The sequence below is a fragment of the Jaculus jaculus genome, chromosome 6, assembly GCF_020740685.1.
Source record: "Jaculus jaculus isolate mJacJac1 chromosome 6, mJacJac1.mat.Y.cur, whole genome shotgun sequence".
Lineage (NCBI taxonomy): Eukaryota > Metazoa > Chordata > Mammalia > Rodentia > Dipodidae > Jaculus > Jaculus jaculus.
The window spans coordinates 163,493,752-163,506,671 of NC_059107.1; the positions used below are offsets into that span (position 1 = coordinate 163,493,752).

General features: G+C 48.3%; 1 protein-coding gene across 3 annotated transcripts in view; it reads left to right on the forward strand.

Annotated features, from left to right (window-relative positions):
- Tbc1d22a (TBC1 domain family member 22A) overlaps window positions 1-12,920 on the forward strand; it is a 306,659-nt gene that overhangs the window by 145,282 nt on the left and 148,457 nt on the right. The window lies entirely within an intron of this gene.

Consider the following 12,920-nt stretch of genomic DNA (forward strand, 5'->3'; position numbering starts at 1 on the left):
CCAGCTTGGGATGCTTTGGGGAGAGGCCACGCTGTGTCCCAAAGGCATTTCACGAGAGAATGCTGGACTGGACACCACAGGCCTGCTTCTTGTTTTGGGATGCTCATGATGTCCTACCAAGGGTCCCAGTGGGAAGGCATGTGTGGAGTCTGATCCCCACCCTCTGGGGTCTCCCCAGTCCTATTGTTGGCAAACTTCAGCTACCAGCACTACTGTGAGTGAAGGACCCCAAGTCCTTGCTTAAGTTCGGCAAACTATCAGAAGATCCTTAGAGGACAACAGGTCTAGGCTGGAGCCCTTGATTGTATCTCCTGGGCCTGTGAGCAGTCTTTGGCCCTGCTGCTGTGATCACAAGGCTCTGAGCCTATGGGGCACTCTTGTTGGGGCCTTGTCCAAAGGGAAACCACAGCTACTGGAGTCTTATGTGTGTAAGGGCATTGCTGGTTTCCATGGAAGCTGAGCTCAGCTGGAATTTTCACAGAGAAGCCTCTTGTACAGGGGCCTTGGGAGGTGCCTGAGGTTCTACCAGCCAAGGGAGGGCCACACTGCTCTGCTCTTCCCTAGTCTGTGTCCCTGTTCAGAGGTCTCTGCTGAAGCCCTGGACCTGAAAGTTAAACATGGGTTCCGTAAAATCATAAAACTTAGACTCTGGGGCTTAATCTAAATAAATTAGCTAAGTGGTGTTTTAAGCATTGCCTGTGGTACCTGAGGAGTGACCAGGAAGAAATTAGAGATTTTTTTCTGTTTAATTGAAGAGTGATTTACCCTCCCTGCACCCCCATCACTAGTTTGGATGTCCTTTCATTTGTTTCTTGAAAGAAAATGTGCTTCTGGAGAAGGCTTTGGCCCAAGCATCAATTCATTACCTCCCTCCTTTGTTCATGTTCTCATATGCTTTATTCTTTCTTCCAGAACTTGGTGCTTTTCTGTTAGTAAAAGGATTGAATCATGATTGTGAGTGATGGAACTTGTGGCATTTCAATACCAGATTACCTGGCTTCTGTTTGTAAATCAGTCGCTGTACAATGCAGTCGATGCTGGCCTTTCATTCTTCACCTGCGCTTCATGGTCGAATGAAGTGATTATTGACAGGCTGACAAGCAGAAGCTGTCGCGCCCCTCTGGCGCATGTGTTTGCAGTGCACCTAGCTCAGCAGCAGCCGCCTGTCTCACATGGCCAGGACGGACTCCACACCTAGCCTCACATGGGCCAGCGTTGAAGGCTATCATTTCCATCATCCAGGATTTGGGAGTTTGACTCTAATTCCTTCAGCTGAGGCAATCCCAGGTGACTCCAGCAGGGAGCCCTGGGGGCTGTTCTCAGGCTTGCAAGGGCCACTGTCTTTTCAGTGTTAACTTGCCAGGCCATGGGGTAGGTTAAAACACAAGGTCTGTCGGGCGTGGTGGCACATCCCTTTAATCCCAGCACTCGGGAGGCAGGTAGGAGGATTGCTGTGAGTTCAAGGCCAACCTAAGACCACATAGTGAATTCCAGGTCAGTCTGAGCTAGAGTAAAACTCTGCCTTAAGAAAAACAACAGCAGCAAAACAAAACAAAACAAAAAAACCACATAAGGTCAGATAGACTGGCTCCTAGAGTGTTCTAGCCCTTCATCTGTTGCTTAGCCCATTGCCCAGGCCTGGTCTCACCTAATTGTCCTTAATTCTTTGCTAAAATGGTGTTCCCTGAGTGCTTGCTTTGTTTTGTCATGGCGTGGGTCTGGTTTTGTTCAGTGCAGATGTTCAACCTGACTTCACTGAGCCCCGGCATTTCTTCAAGGCCAGCCTTCTCATCAGGGTGTGCAGCCGTCCATGTCGTTGAGTGAGGGACTTCAGTGGAGTCGGGGCCACACTCTGGAGCAGGCTCATTCTCACGGGGCGAGGGAACTGCCAAAGACCTAGGGCAGCAAGCTTCCTGATCAGCCAACTGTGAGGATGAAAATGAGCTGATGACAACAATTTCATACGGGATGCGAGGTCACTCCTGTGCACCATGTGGATACTGAGAGAGATTCGGTTACTGCCCAAGATTCCATGGCCTATGTGGGAGTGCGTGGCTTCCACCTTGCTTTATGGCCTTCTCCAGAGACGTAGGCAGCATGGATCTGTTTTCAGGGATGTTCTAACAGGCAGAAACCACGTCTTATCTTTTTTAACCACAGGTTATCCTGGATAGTGGTATCTATAATTTCGGTCTACCTGGGAACCTCAGTTTGAGATATTGTCTGCCAGGTCTTAATGATTAGTCAGCTAACTCTTGATGTCACCAAACTGATGAGACCCTTCGTGTACAAATACCAAGGGGCACTTTGGTGTATGTGACCAACACCTCCCTGTTGACCAGTGGACTGCGGTTGGGAGAGGATAGCCAGCGGAGGTTAGCAGAGCTCTGGCCAGGACTGCCCAAGAGGACTGAAGACTAGGGCAAAGCCTCCAAATGCCTTGTCTTGCGTGCGGGCAGGTCTGCTCAACACCTGCTTCCCAGCAAGCAGGAGGGCATGCTCTACACTCAGCTTCTTGTGAGCTTCCTCCTTGTATTTGAAGTCCCTGAAGACCGAGCCTCACATAGATACGTGGTTGGGAAGGGATGTATTGTGATTGCCTTGGTAGGAAGTTATGGATTTTTTTCTTATAATGCCCTGCTGTAACTCAACAGTGCTGTGTTTAAGGTTACTGCAGTGTGGAATTGGAAACCAGGTCCAGGCCACCTTGTGCTTGTCACACTCCCTCCATGGGCCTGTCTTACATTTGGAGTGGCTCTGGAATGTCAGACGTTTTGTTGGTAACTGGGAAATACTGGAAGGCAGAGGAGTGCAGGGCAGTTTCTCTGTGCTGACGTGCTCCCCTGTCGGAATGGGGTCTGTTGATTAGGCAGTGCAAAGAGCGCACTCCTTAGTGTGAGGGAGCCGCAGCTGTCTGTCAGCGTGGAGAGATGAGTAATGGTTCGCCAAATGCAGACTTTTGACCGGAAAGTTTGGATGTTGTCATTGGCAGCAGCGTCTATCCATTATTTCCCTTTAAGTGTCAGAATCTGCTAGGGATTCAGCATCTGGGCAGGCCCCCTTACTCACTGAGCTCTCTGACATGCCCTAGGACTCAAGTTCTAATGAGCAATTTTCCTTGTAGTTCTTTCAAGAAAAAGTGATTTTTTTAAAAAAATGTATGGGGTGGGAGAGAGAGAGGGACAGAGAGGGAGGGAGGTGTGCACATGTGTTTACCTGTGGGTGGAGGCTAGAGGAGAGCCGTAGGTGCCATTTCTTAGGCGTCATTCACCATTTTGGAGACATGTCCTCTCACCTGGAGCTCACCCTTAGGTTAGATGGGCTGGGCAGTCATCCCCAGAGCTCTTCCTGCCTTCTCTCTCATGCTGGTATCACAAATGTGCACCTCCATGCCAAGCCATTTTTAGTTGGGTACTTGGAGTTGAACTCAGGTCCTCATGTTGCCTAGGAAGCACTTTACCAACTGGGCCGTCTTGGTTCTTGAAGAGGGTCCACTTAGCGCACACAGCAACCACGCCGAGTTTCCCTGGAGGAAGCTCTGCTGCTTGGTGAACACATGGCTTTATGTCTGTGACATAGGATGTCACAAACGTGGCTGCTCCTTGCTGAGCATGTACAAAGTTAGATGTCATTAATGTGGTGGTTCAACCCTACTTCATCAAGGACACCCCACAGTGAAGCAGCCTTTCATTTTACATGTGAGGTTTGGAGCGTGTGGTGGTGACCAGCATGGTTTGGTGGCACAGCCTGGATTCCTGCTGGTTCACTGGTGTTTAGTAACACTGCTCATGTGTCTCTCTGTAGAGGCAGCCTAACGAAAAGGGACATTTGTGTCCCAGAATTGTTACAAGACAATTTTGGTCTCAGACTGCTTGACAGGGTGTCAGGGACTCTGGAAGATAGCTGGTAGCCTTTGACACTTCTGCATGAGAGCCATGCTCTGTCAGTTAGGGACACATGGCATTGTTAGGGGAAAGCCCCAGAAGACGAAGAGGAAGAAGAGGGGGAGGAAAAAGAAAAGAAGAAAGGAAAAGGGGGGGGGGAGGGAGGAGAGGACATGGATAGACGGACGCACGCACGCACGCACGCACACAGAGAGAGAGAGAGAGAGAGGGAGAGAGGCAGGCAGATGGGATCCCCCAGCTGTATGGCTGTTGGGGACAGGATGCCCTAATCCAGTGCCTGTAAGGCAATAGATTGCCTAGGGTTATCGTGTGAAAGACAGAGAAACATTTGCACCCAGGATAAGTCTGAAGACTTCAAAAGAATTAATTTCGCCTCCTAGCCTCACAGTGTCACTCACTAACCTTGGCAGAAGAGAAGAGAGGACGCGCTGCCGGGAGAGGAGGTAGCGCTGAGCAGTTGCTGCGTGAATAGCGCAGAGACTCTGAAAACAGCAGAGGTGGCCATGTGGGTGAAAAGTGAGTGGGGTGGGACCTAGCCTAGGCAGAGAGAAGATGGGATTGATGAGACTGTGGCTGAGAGTGTGTGGTTTGGATGGGGATGACCTTAAGCTCACCATCCTCCTTCCTCAGCCTCAGGAGTGCTGGGATTATGATTTGAGCCACCCTCCCCCAGCTCTGCCTAACAGCTCTCAGATACCGTTTGTTACATTTAATACAGCTCAAGAGGGAGGATTGCAGACAGAGTCGTGCCGAGCTATGATGGCAGCCACTGCAGAGGAGCAGTGAGAGACCAGGGAGGGAAGGCAGTGCCTACGGAAGGAAAGCTGGGCGAGATGAGAGACAATGGCAGACACAGCAGGGCGGAGCAAAGTGGGAGAATGGGGTTGCATTCTGTCGGCCTGGAGGGAATGGCAGTGTTAGAGGTAGGGGTGCTCTCTGGACTATGCTGAGGCCTGTGGTTTGGACCACCTAGATTACATAATGATAGGGTTTCAGGCTTAGCTCGAGGCTGGGTTGACAGTTGGCAGCTCAGAAAGGGCCGTGATTATGACCCTTCTGGATGCTGCATTCAGTCTGTCACGTGTGATGTAGTGGTGTGGGCACTGGTTTCAGAAGCATCTCGGTCCCTCACTTCTGTAGAAGGCGAGGACACTGCCTCTTTCGGCTGGGATCTCTCTCATGGAGCGGGGCCAGTTGTCCTGCTGGCTCCTGGGAGCCAGGGCATGAGGTCATTGGCACTGTCTGGCTGCCCAGTCTGACAGAGGGATGTCGGCTGCCCTTGGTTTTGAGAAGGGGTCCTCCTGAGCCCCCACAAGCCTGAACAAGGTGGTGGCAGGAAAAGCACAGGTAGGCCTGGTGCCAAAGTTGTCGCCAGACATCCTGTGTCGGCTTCATCAGCCCTGGCTGAAGAGACACCCCTAGTGGTTCCTCCTTGTCATGGCAGGAAATCCTTGAGGTGCTTTTTTGTGATTGCTATTACTGGGCAGTGCCAGTGGCATTTTGTTGGTTGAGCCATGGTTCTAATGTCCAGCAGTGCATGGACTGACCTGCTCAGGGAAGAATCCTCATGGCATTCCAGGAAGGAACGCCATAGAGAGTGCCAGCTGGTTGTCTGCAGATTGGGGCTGGATGTTGTCACCTGTGGACAGTTTTGGTCTTGAGAAGGGAATGAGTGGTGATAAAAGTACCTGTGGTGAAGCAGTTCACTTGGCTATGGCATAGAGCCCGTGTGGCTGCTGGTTCTGCAGTACCGAGGGTGTCTCAGGCTGGCTGGCTGGGTGCACATGGGGCTGTGGTATGTGGGTGAGGGTTTGTAGGGGTCCTGGTCTTGAGTTTCCAATGCTTCTGATTTAAGCTATGATAGTGAGTCACCAATGTAGTGCTGCTCTCCTTCATTCATGGGAGGTGGGTGGAGGATAAGGTTCTGCTGAAAATTGGTAAGTTAGTGTGGAGAAGCCCTTGCACATCCTTCCTTCCCTGCTGGCCTTCTGGGCGTGGCATCCTCCACTTGTCTTCTCTGGGTCATATGCCGGCCAGCTGCACGGGGTTTTTGTGGCTCTCATTCCCTGTCTCCTCTGGAATGTGAGCTGAGGCCTCCTGCCAACTGTGGAGCAGATGAGTGCTTGGGATCTGCAGGGAGGCTCACTCTGAAGCATGCTGAGAGGAAGAGGTTCAGTTGAAAGCAGAAACACCATGGTAGGCCATTGTTTCTTCCAGTGGCCCCAGATTTTGTGTTTTGAGACGGCCTTTCTGTGTAACCTAGGCATGCTTGGAACTCATGATCCTTCTGCTTCAGCTTCCTGTGATCTGCATGTGGATTGTCTATTAACACTGCTTGGTATAAATGGCTAGCATTAGAGATTGGTTTTGGTGTAGATTACAGAACATGTCCTAGCTGATCCTGATAATAGTTCTTTGAAAGGGATTGTGTTGACACAGGTGTCTGGCCTGATGAGGCTGTTGTGAATGTGAACCTTCTGGGTTCCCAGCTGCTGAACTCATGGCATCTCAGCCCTTGCTCTTCTGGGGTCTAAGATCAGGGTCCAGTTTGAAGTGCCAGGCTGCTGAAGGCTCGTGGGTGTATATGGGTTTTTCCTGTGCTCCTGCCAGTTTGCTCATTTCCCCAACAGCACTCATGCCAGGGTTCTCGCTTGGCCATTACTTCTTGAATTATGACTCCTTGCTTGCCTACCCTGAAGTCATACTATTACTCTCAGACTCATTACTGAGGAGGACAGCTTCTTCAGAGAAAAGAACCGTTGCCTTTTATAATTAGTCCCTTATATTTCCTTTCCTTGGGGAAGTGTTAGTCACTGTGAGCAGTGGTTAGTGGCTGGCTGTGATAGGAATGGGAGGAAGGTGGCTGTGCATTCTGCAACTTGGGAAGGTCACACAAGCAGGCCAGTAGCTAGGGCTTGAGTGGATTTTCTCTGGCATGGTGATGGTCCTCAATACGGCTATGGTGACCCTCAGAAGGGAGCTCAGACAGCCGGACCCTGAGTTATCAAAATCCCAGGTCCTGCTATCTGCCCACTCAGCTCAAAGGAAGGAGAGCAGGAAGGGGCCACTGCACTTGGCAGAGTGGCTCTTGCATGGCCTTTGTGTGCTTTATGGTGGACAGTCCACACTCAGAGCAGCAGTCCTCAGAGGTCCTGGGTGGGTGTGGACCTGGATCATACCATGTGAAAGAGCCTGGAGATAGGATTTGAGAGCCATGGTCATGGAGGGCATGTGGCTACATTTTACAAAGGGTCCTTAAGCAGACAAGAATGTGCTACTTACTGGCTACAAAAGAGGATCCATTAAGAAAGAGTCACTAAGCAGCAAGAAATTTAAAAATGAAGACCAAAAATAACTTATTTTAAGCTAGCAGTGAGGGGTTGGGGAGATGGTTTAGTGGTTAAGGACTTGCCTGTGAAGCCTAAGGACCCAGCTTTGATTCCCCAGTATCCAAGTAAACCAAATGCACAAGGTGGCACATGCATCTGGAGTTTGTTTGCATTGGCTGTAAGCCCTGGTGCACCCAGTTTCTCTATCTGCCCCTCTCTCTCTCTCTCTCCCTCCCTCCCTCTCTCTCCCTCCTTCCCTCCTTCTCTCCTTCTCTCTTTCTCTCTGACTCAAATAAAGAAATAAAAAATAAAATATTTAAAAACATTTTAAAATAGCATTGAAAAACATGATGATCCCTTTTCTTGTCTGAAGGAACAGTTTATTCCTTTAAATTACCAAGTTCTCTGTTGTTTTGAGTTTACCACCACTTAGCTGTCCTACTTTGATGCCAAAGTATTTCTACTGTGGATCTTAAGAATGAAGTTCCTGTGAGCATTCATGTATGTCTAATTGTTGACATGTGAATTTCTCTGGAGACATTTCCTAAGAGGGCACTGTCTGGGTCATAACGTAGAAGGATGTTTAGTTTTATAACAAGATGCCAGCTCTCTTCCCGAGGTGACTGCGTCACGTGGCGTCCTGTCCTCACATACGCATCTGCCCCTTCTGTCTGCACGCAGGACACGGCTCCGCCAGCTCCCACCCTGCTCTTCCTCATGCAGCATGCTAGCCTTTGCAAGCACGTGAGAACACTTCCTTCCCGTCTGTTTAAGTTCTTCTTCTTTTGTGTTTTCTAGGTAGGGTCTCACTCTGGCCCAGGCTGACCTGGGATTCATTATGGAGTCTCAGGGTGGCCTCGAACTCACGGCGATCCTCTTTACCTCTGCCTCCCAAGTGCCGGGATTAAAGGCGTGCACCACCATGCCTGGCAAGTTCATTTTCTTGATAGCACCTTCTAATGAGCAGAATGTCTCAATTTTGATAAAACCAAATTTATTTTCTTGGTGGGGGTTGACTCTTTTCTGTGTCCTGACTGACCACCCTTTTCCACTACCCAGGATGCCAAGATGCTCTTCCGTGTCTGTCTTCTGAAGGGCTCTAGTTCTATGCTCATATCTGTACACTGGCTTCCCTTAGTTTTTGTGTATCTGCGAGGAAAGTATTGGGATTGTTGCTTTTCTGTCTAGATATTCGAATGAATGTAATACCAGGTGTTGAACACATTTTTACTTTGTTTTCACATTCAATTGCTTTGGCACCTTTGTTGAGAATTAGGTGACTGTCTGGTGTGTGTTTCTGGACTTGGTATTTATTCACCAGGCTGCTGGTGGGTGTTAGTTCATTCTGTTTGAGTCACTAGCATTTCCTAGAGCAGTCAGGTGAGTTCTTCAACTACATTGTTCTGAGAAATCATCTTAAAGACTTTTCATCCTGGGCATATGGTTTATTATTAGCCTGGCATTTCCTACCCTCCCCCCCAAAAAAAAAAGAAAAGAAAAAGCTTGATTATATTTTCATTAGGATTATGTTAGCTATAAAAGTCAATTCTTCTAAAACGGACAGTACTAATAATATATAGAGTCTTATGATCCATGAACATGTTATAGTTTTCTAAGAAGTTTATTTTTACAAATATTTTATAGTTTTCAGTGTGTGAATTTTACTTATACCTTGTTAAGTTTATTTCTGATTTTTGTACTTTAAAGTAGTACTTTATATGGTAATAGTTTAATGGTATTATCTTTATATATATCATATATATATATGATGCTGATACATATATGATGTGTATGTATATATACATGTATATATCTATACATACATATAGTTTTCATAAATTTTTATAGCTTTCCAGCTGTTTTCTGTATATCTGATTCCTCCTAAGCATGAGGGTTTATTTTAGAATATATTATTTGTTTATTCCTTAAATGCTACATAGAATTCAGTAGTGAAGCCATCTTGGCCTGGGAGTTTCTTCATAAGAAAATAAATTAAGTTTCTGTTCTGCTTAATTGTATCTAGATTTAAAATTTCTTCTCTTGGTAATTTATTTAAATAATTAAAAATTTAAAAATATCAAATCATTGAAAGAAAGTTAAATTTGAAATTTAAAAGGGCAGTCTAATTCATTGATTTATTGCTATTCACTGTATTAACATTATCCCTTTGGTTTTAATAGGAACATGTTATGGTGAGTCCTTTTGTCCCTGACGATGGTGATTATATCTAGTGCTGAGACTCATTCCAGTCTTGGTGACTATATCATGTATGTTCTTGTTCTGCATTGATGAGAGAGGGTACACTGGTGGTGGGGGAGGTCTCCGTCACGGTCGGTCACGCTGGCGGTGGGGGAGGTCTCCGTCACGGTCGGTCACGCTGGTGGTTGGGTTTTCCCAGTCTTCCGCACTCTCTCAGGATCTGTTTCCTTTTTCTATTTTTTAGTTTTTGTTGTGTACTGTTGAGATACCTATGTGCAATTATGTCTGCTCATTTCTCCTTTGTGTTTGTTGGGTTTTTGTCTCATAATTTGAGTCTTGGTGTTGGTTACTGTGTTACTTTGGATTGGTGTGTCACTGTTGTTCATGGCTATGACATATTCTTGCTAACTTGTGACCACTGTCTTTTCTTTTGGTGAGGTTCTGTGGTACCAAGCACAGCTTCCTTCTCCTCGGGCCGGGGTTGGGCTCTTTTCTCATCCTGGGGATCCTGTTTGCGTCAGTGAGAGTGGCTTGTTGATTGCTTGCACCCAGCATTCACTCTCTTGATTCCCTCACTGTGTTTAGTTCAAACAAGTTTATGCCAAAATCCCACTATAGCTATGTGACTTTCATTCTATTGATTTTATCTTTTGTGATTTTAACTTTCCTTTCTACCTTATTTTTGAGTGATTTTTTTCAACTAATGACCCCTATTTTAGAGTAGCTTCAGATTTTCAGAAAACGTAGAAAATTAGAGTCCCTTGTAGTCCCTTGCCAACACCATTTCCCATCATGAGTGTTTGACGTCTATGTGACATTGTAGGATCCATAAACCAATAATGACGTTACAGTTCCTCTCAATCTCCTAGTTTAAGTAACTCTTAAGCCAATATTGGTACATTCTCAGTAACTCAAGTTCCTCATTCAAGTTAACTCCTAATGTGAATTCTGTGATCCTTATTGTGCCACACGTGATGGTTTCTTAGCACTGAGATATCCTCTGAGTGCCTCCCATCCTTCTCTTCCCAGTCACCACATGTCCAGTCACTGTCATTTAGGTTGCTCCTTGTCTAGAACATAACGGGGCTGGAGCTGTTAGCAGGTAGCCTTTGGAGACTGGCTGTGCCCTCTGGGCTCATTTCCTCCAGGTTCACAGCAGTCTCTCCTCTCTCTTGGCAGTAGTTCCATTCTGAGCTCTCCATAGCTGGGCCTGAGCAGGGATGAACTTCCGGGTTATTGCAGGTTTGTGCTCCTGGCCAGCTTGCACCTGAGAGCGAGCCTGCAGCATGGCCTGCACTTGGAGGGTTACAGGAGGAGGCTGGCTACCCTGTTGTGCTTGAAGGATACCTGGCCTCAGCCAGCGTCCGTGGCCAACCAGCCTTGAAAGCTAGGCACTGGGAGGTTGGTGAGCACCATTATAGGGTCATTTAGTCGTTTACTCACTCAACCCCCTTTGTGCCTTGTGAAGAGGGTGCCTGTCCCTTTTGTAGATTCACAGAGGAGGGAGCAGGATAGGTCAAGGTGGCGAATGGGAGAGCAAGGAGTCACGAAGGCTCTGTGTGCTTTCACTCGCTCATGTCTTTCTGTGCTGACTTCCCTGAGAGGCTCCTGTCAGCCTGTCCTTGGCCTTGTTCTTCCCTCCTCTTCACAGTTGCTTAATGGAGACATTGAGGATATCAGCTTAACCAGGGCTTCCAGGCCTGGAGGGATGGCCAGTGTGATAGATGACGTAATCAAGATTCAGAGTGTACTCTGCTGCCTGCATTGCCGTCCCAGAACCAAGCCATGAACATGCTAACAGGAGTAAGTGTGAAGTCCTAAGTGCAGGTTCAGCCAGCCAAGCAGGACGGGTCAGTAGGTAGCTGTTGGGACTGCCAGGGGCTGCATCGTGGGTGGGAAGCCCTCGTCGTCATTCTGTCTCCATTGCGGCAGTTGTCTTGCGACTGACGTTCACATCCTCTTTGGTCCAGCTGTTACTTCTGCATTGCATGGCTCTGAGCGTCTTTTAATGATGGGACTGTAGCTGTGCCTCAGTCTTACTGTCAGCTCTCCAGCTTCCTCAGAACGGTCTTGACCTCCTGCCAACACACTTTCAGAGTGGAGTCCGGGCAGAGTTAGGCCTGGGTGAGGAAGTGGATTTAGTTCCTGTCGGGTTGAGGGTGGTGGGGAGGCAGAGGTTCTGGTTACTGGTGGGACTCTTTGGCCCTTGTGAGAGGCACTGTGAGTGAGCTGCCCACTTCACAGGCGCAGCTGTGGCCTTCCAGCTTGGCCGGTGGAGGGTGTGCTTTAGTTTGTCCAGGTGTCTTAGGGAAGTTCTGCAGAGAAGTTCTCTGTCGTGCAGTGATGTGGAGAACTGTGGGCCCGGGCTGCGGGTGTCTGCCTGCTGATGTGCCTTTGTTGCTGGGAAGCCTGCCTGTCACAGTTCTTCACAGACGTTTGTCCTGTGCACCGGCACACTTGGAACATCTCATGTAGGTGGCGATGTTAGTGTTGTTGCTGTCATATTGCTCTAAGTTCACGGTCTCCTGGCATATGTGTTGCTGCAGGCCTGTGTGGTTTCCATGTGAGGAGTTTGCTGTGCCTGCTATGTGGACTTCTATGGGGGCGGTGGTGAGTAAGGGGCCCTGGGAAGCTTTGGTTCTGCTTGGATGTGTTGGTGACAGTCAGTTGTGTGCGGAGCACCCCATAGGCTTCCCTTGCCTTCATCTTCTCATTCAGCCCCTGAACTGTGCAGTCCTCAGCTCCAGTGCCTCCTTGGAGTTCCCTCCACAGGCTTTTCAGCTACTAGAAGGATTTTCTGGTGCCTGGACTCATTCCCTAAGCCTAACTCAGAGAAAGGGCTCAGCTCCCACCTGACCCTCTACCAAGGGGTCTTTGCCCTCCAAGTTTCATTTGCCCTCTGTGCTGGTGTCCATGTCCCCAGTCCATTGACAGAATGTCAGAGCCTTCTCATCAGCCTTGGCAGGTCTTTTCAAAACAAATAGCACCTTCGTTCCTGCCCTCTCCCCTCCTTCCCTTCCTCCCTCATCCTCTCCTTCCTCCTTTCTTCATTTTCCTTTATGTCTCTTAGAGACTCTGGTATCATTTTCTCAGAGTTTAGATTTGTAATAATCTTCTTCCCTCCCTGGGTTTTTAACTACTGAGAAAGAAGCAACTAAGAAAGAAAACAAACTAGTGGCAGATCGAGGCAACTAAACCTCAGAATTTTGTCTCAGACTGGCCGAATCTCGTGTGTCCAGGCTCCTGCCTCCATCCAGTGCTGCTGGGCCATGGCCAGGTCCATCCCATGCAGCAGAGCCCATGGGGCGTGGTTGTCCTTGAGTCAGGCCTAGGGGCTGGGTCCACTGTTCTTCCATGTATTAATGGACACTCTACACTGATAGGAGTTTTGGGGGATAGGACGTGTAAGAGAGGCACTAAGGGAGTTCTGACCACCTGAAGCAGACCTCAGTTCCAAGGACTTGTATTCCTTGCTTCTTCAGTTTTC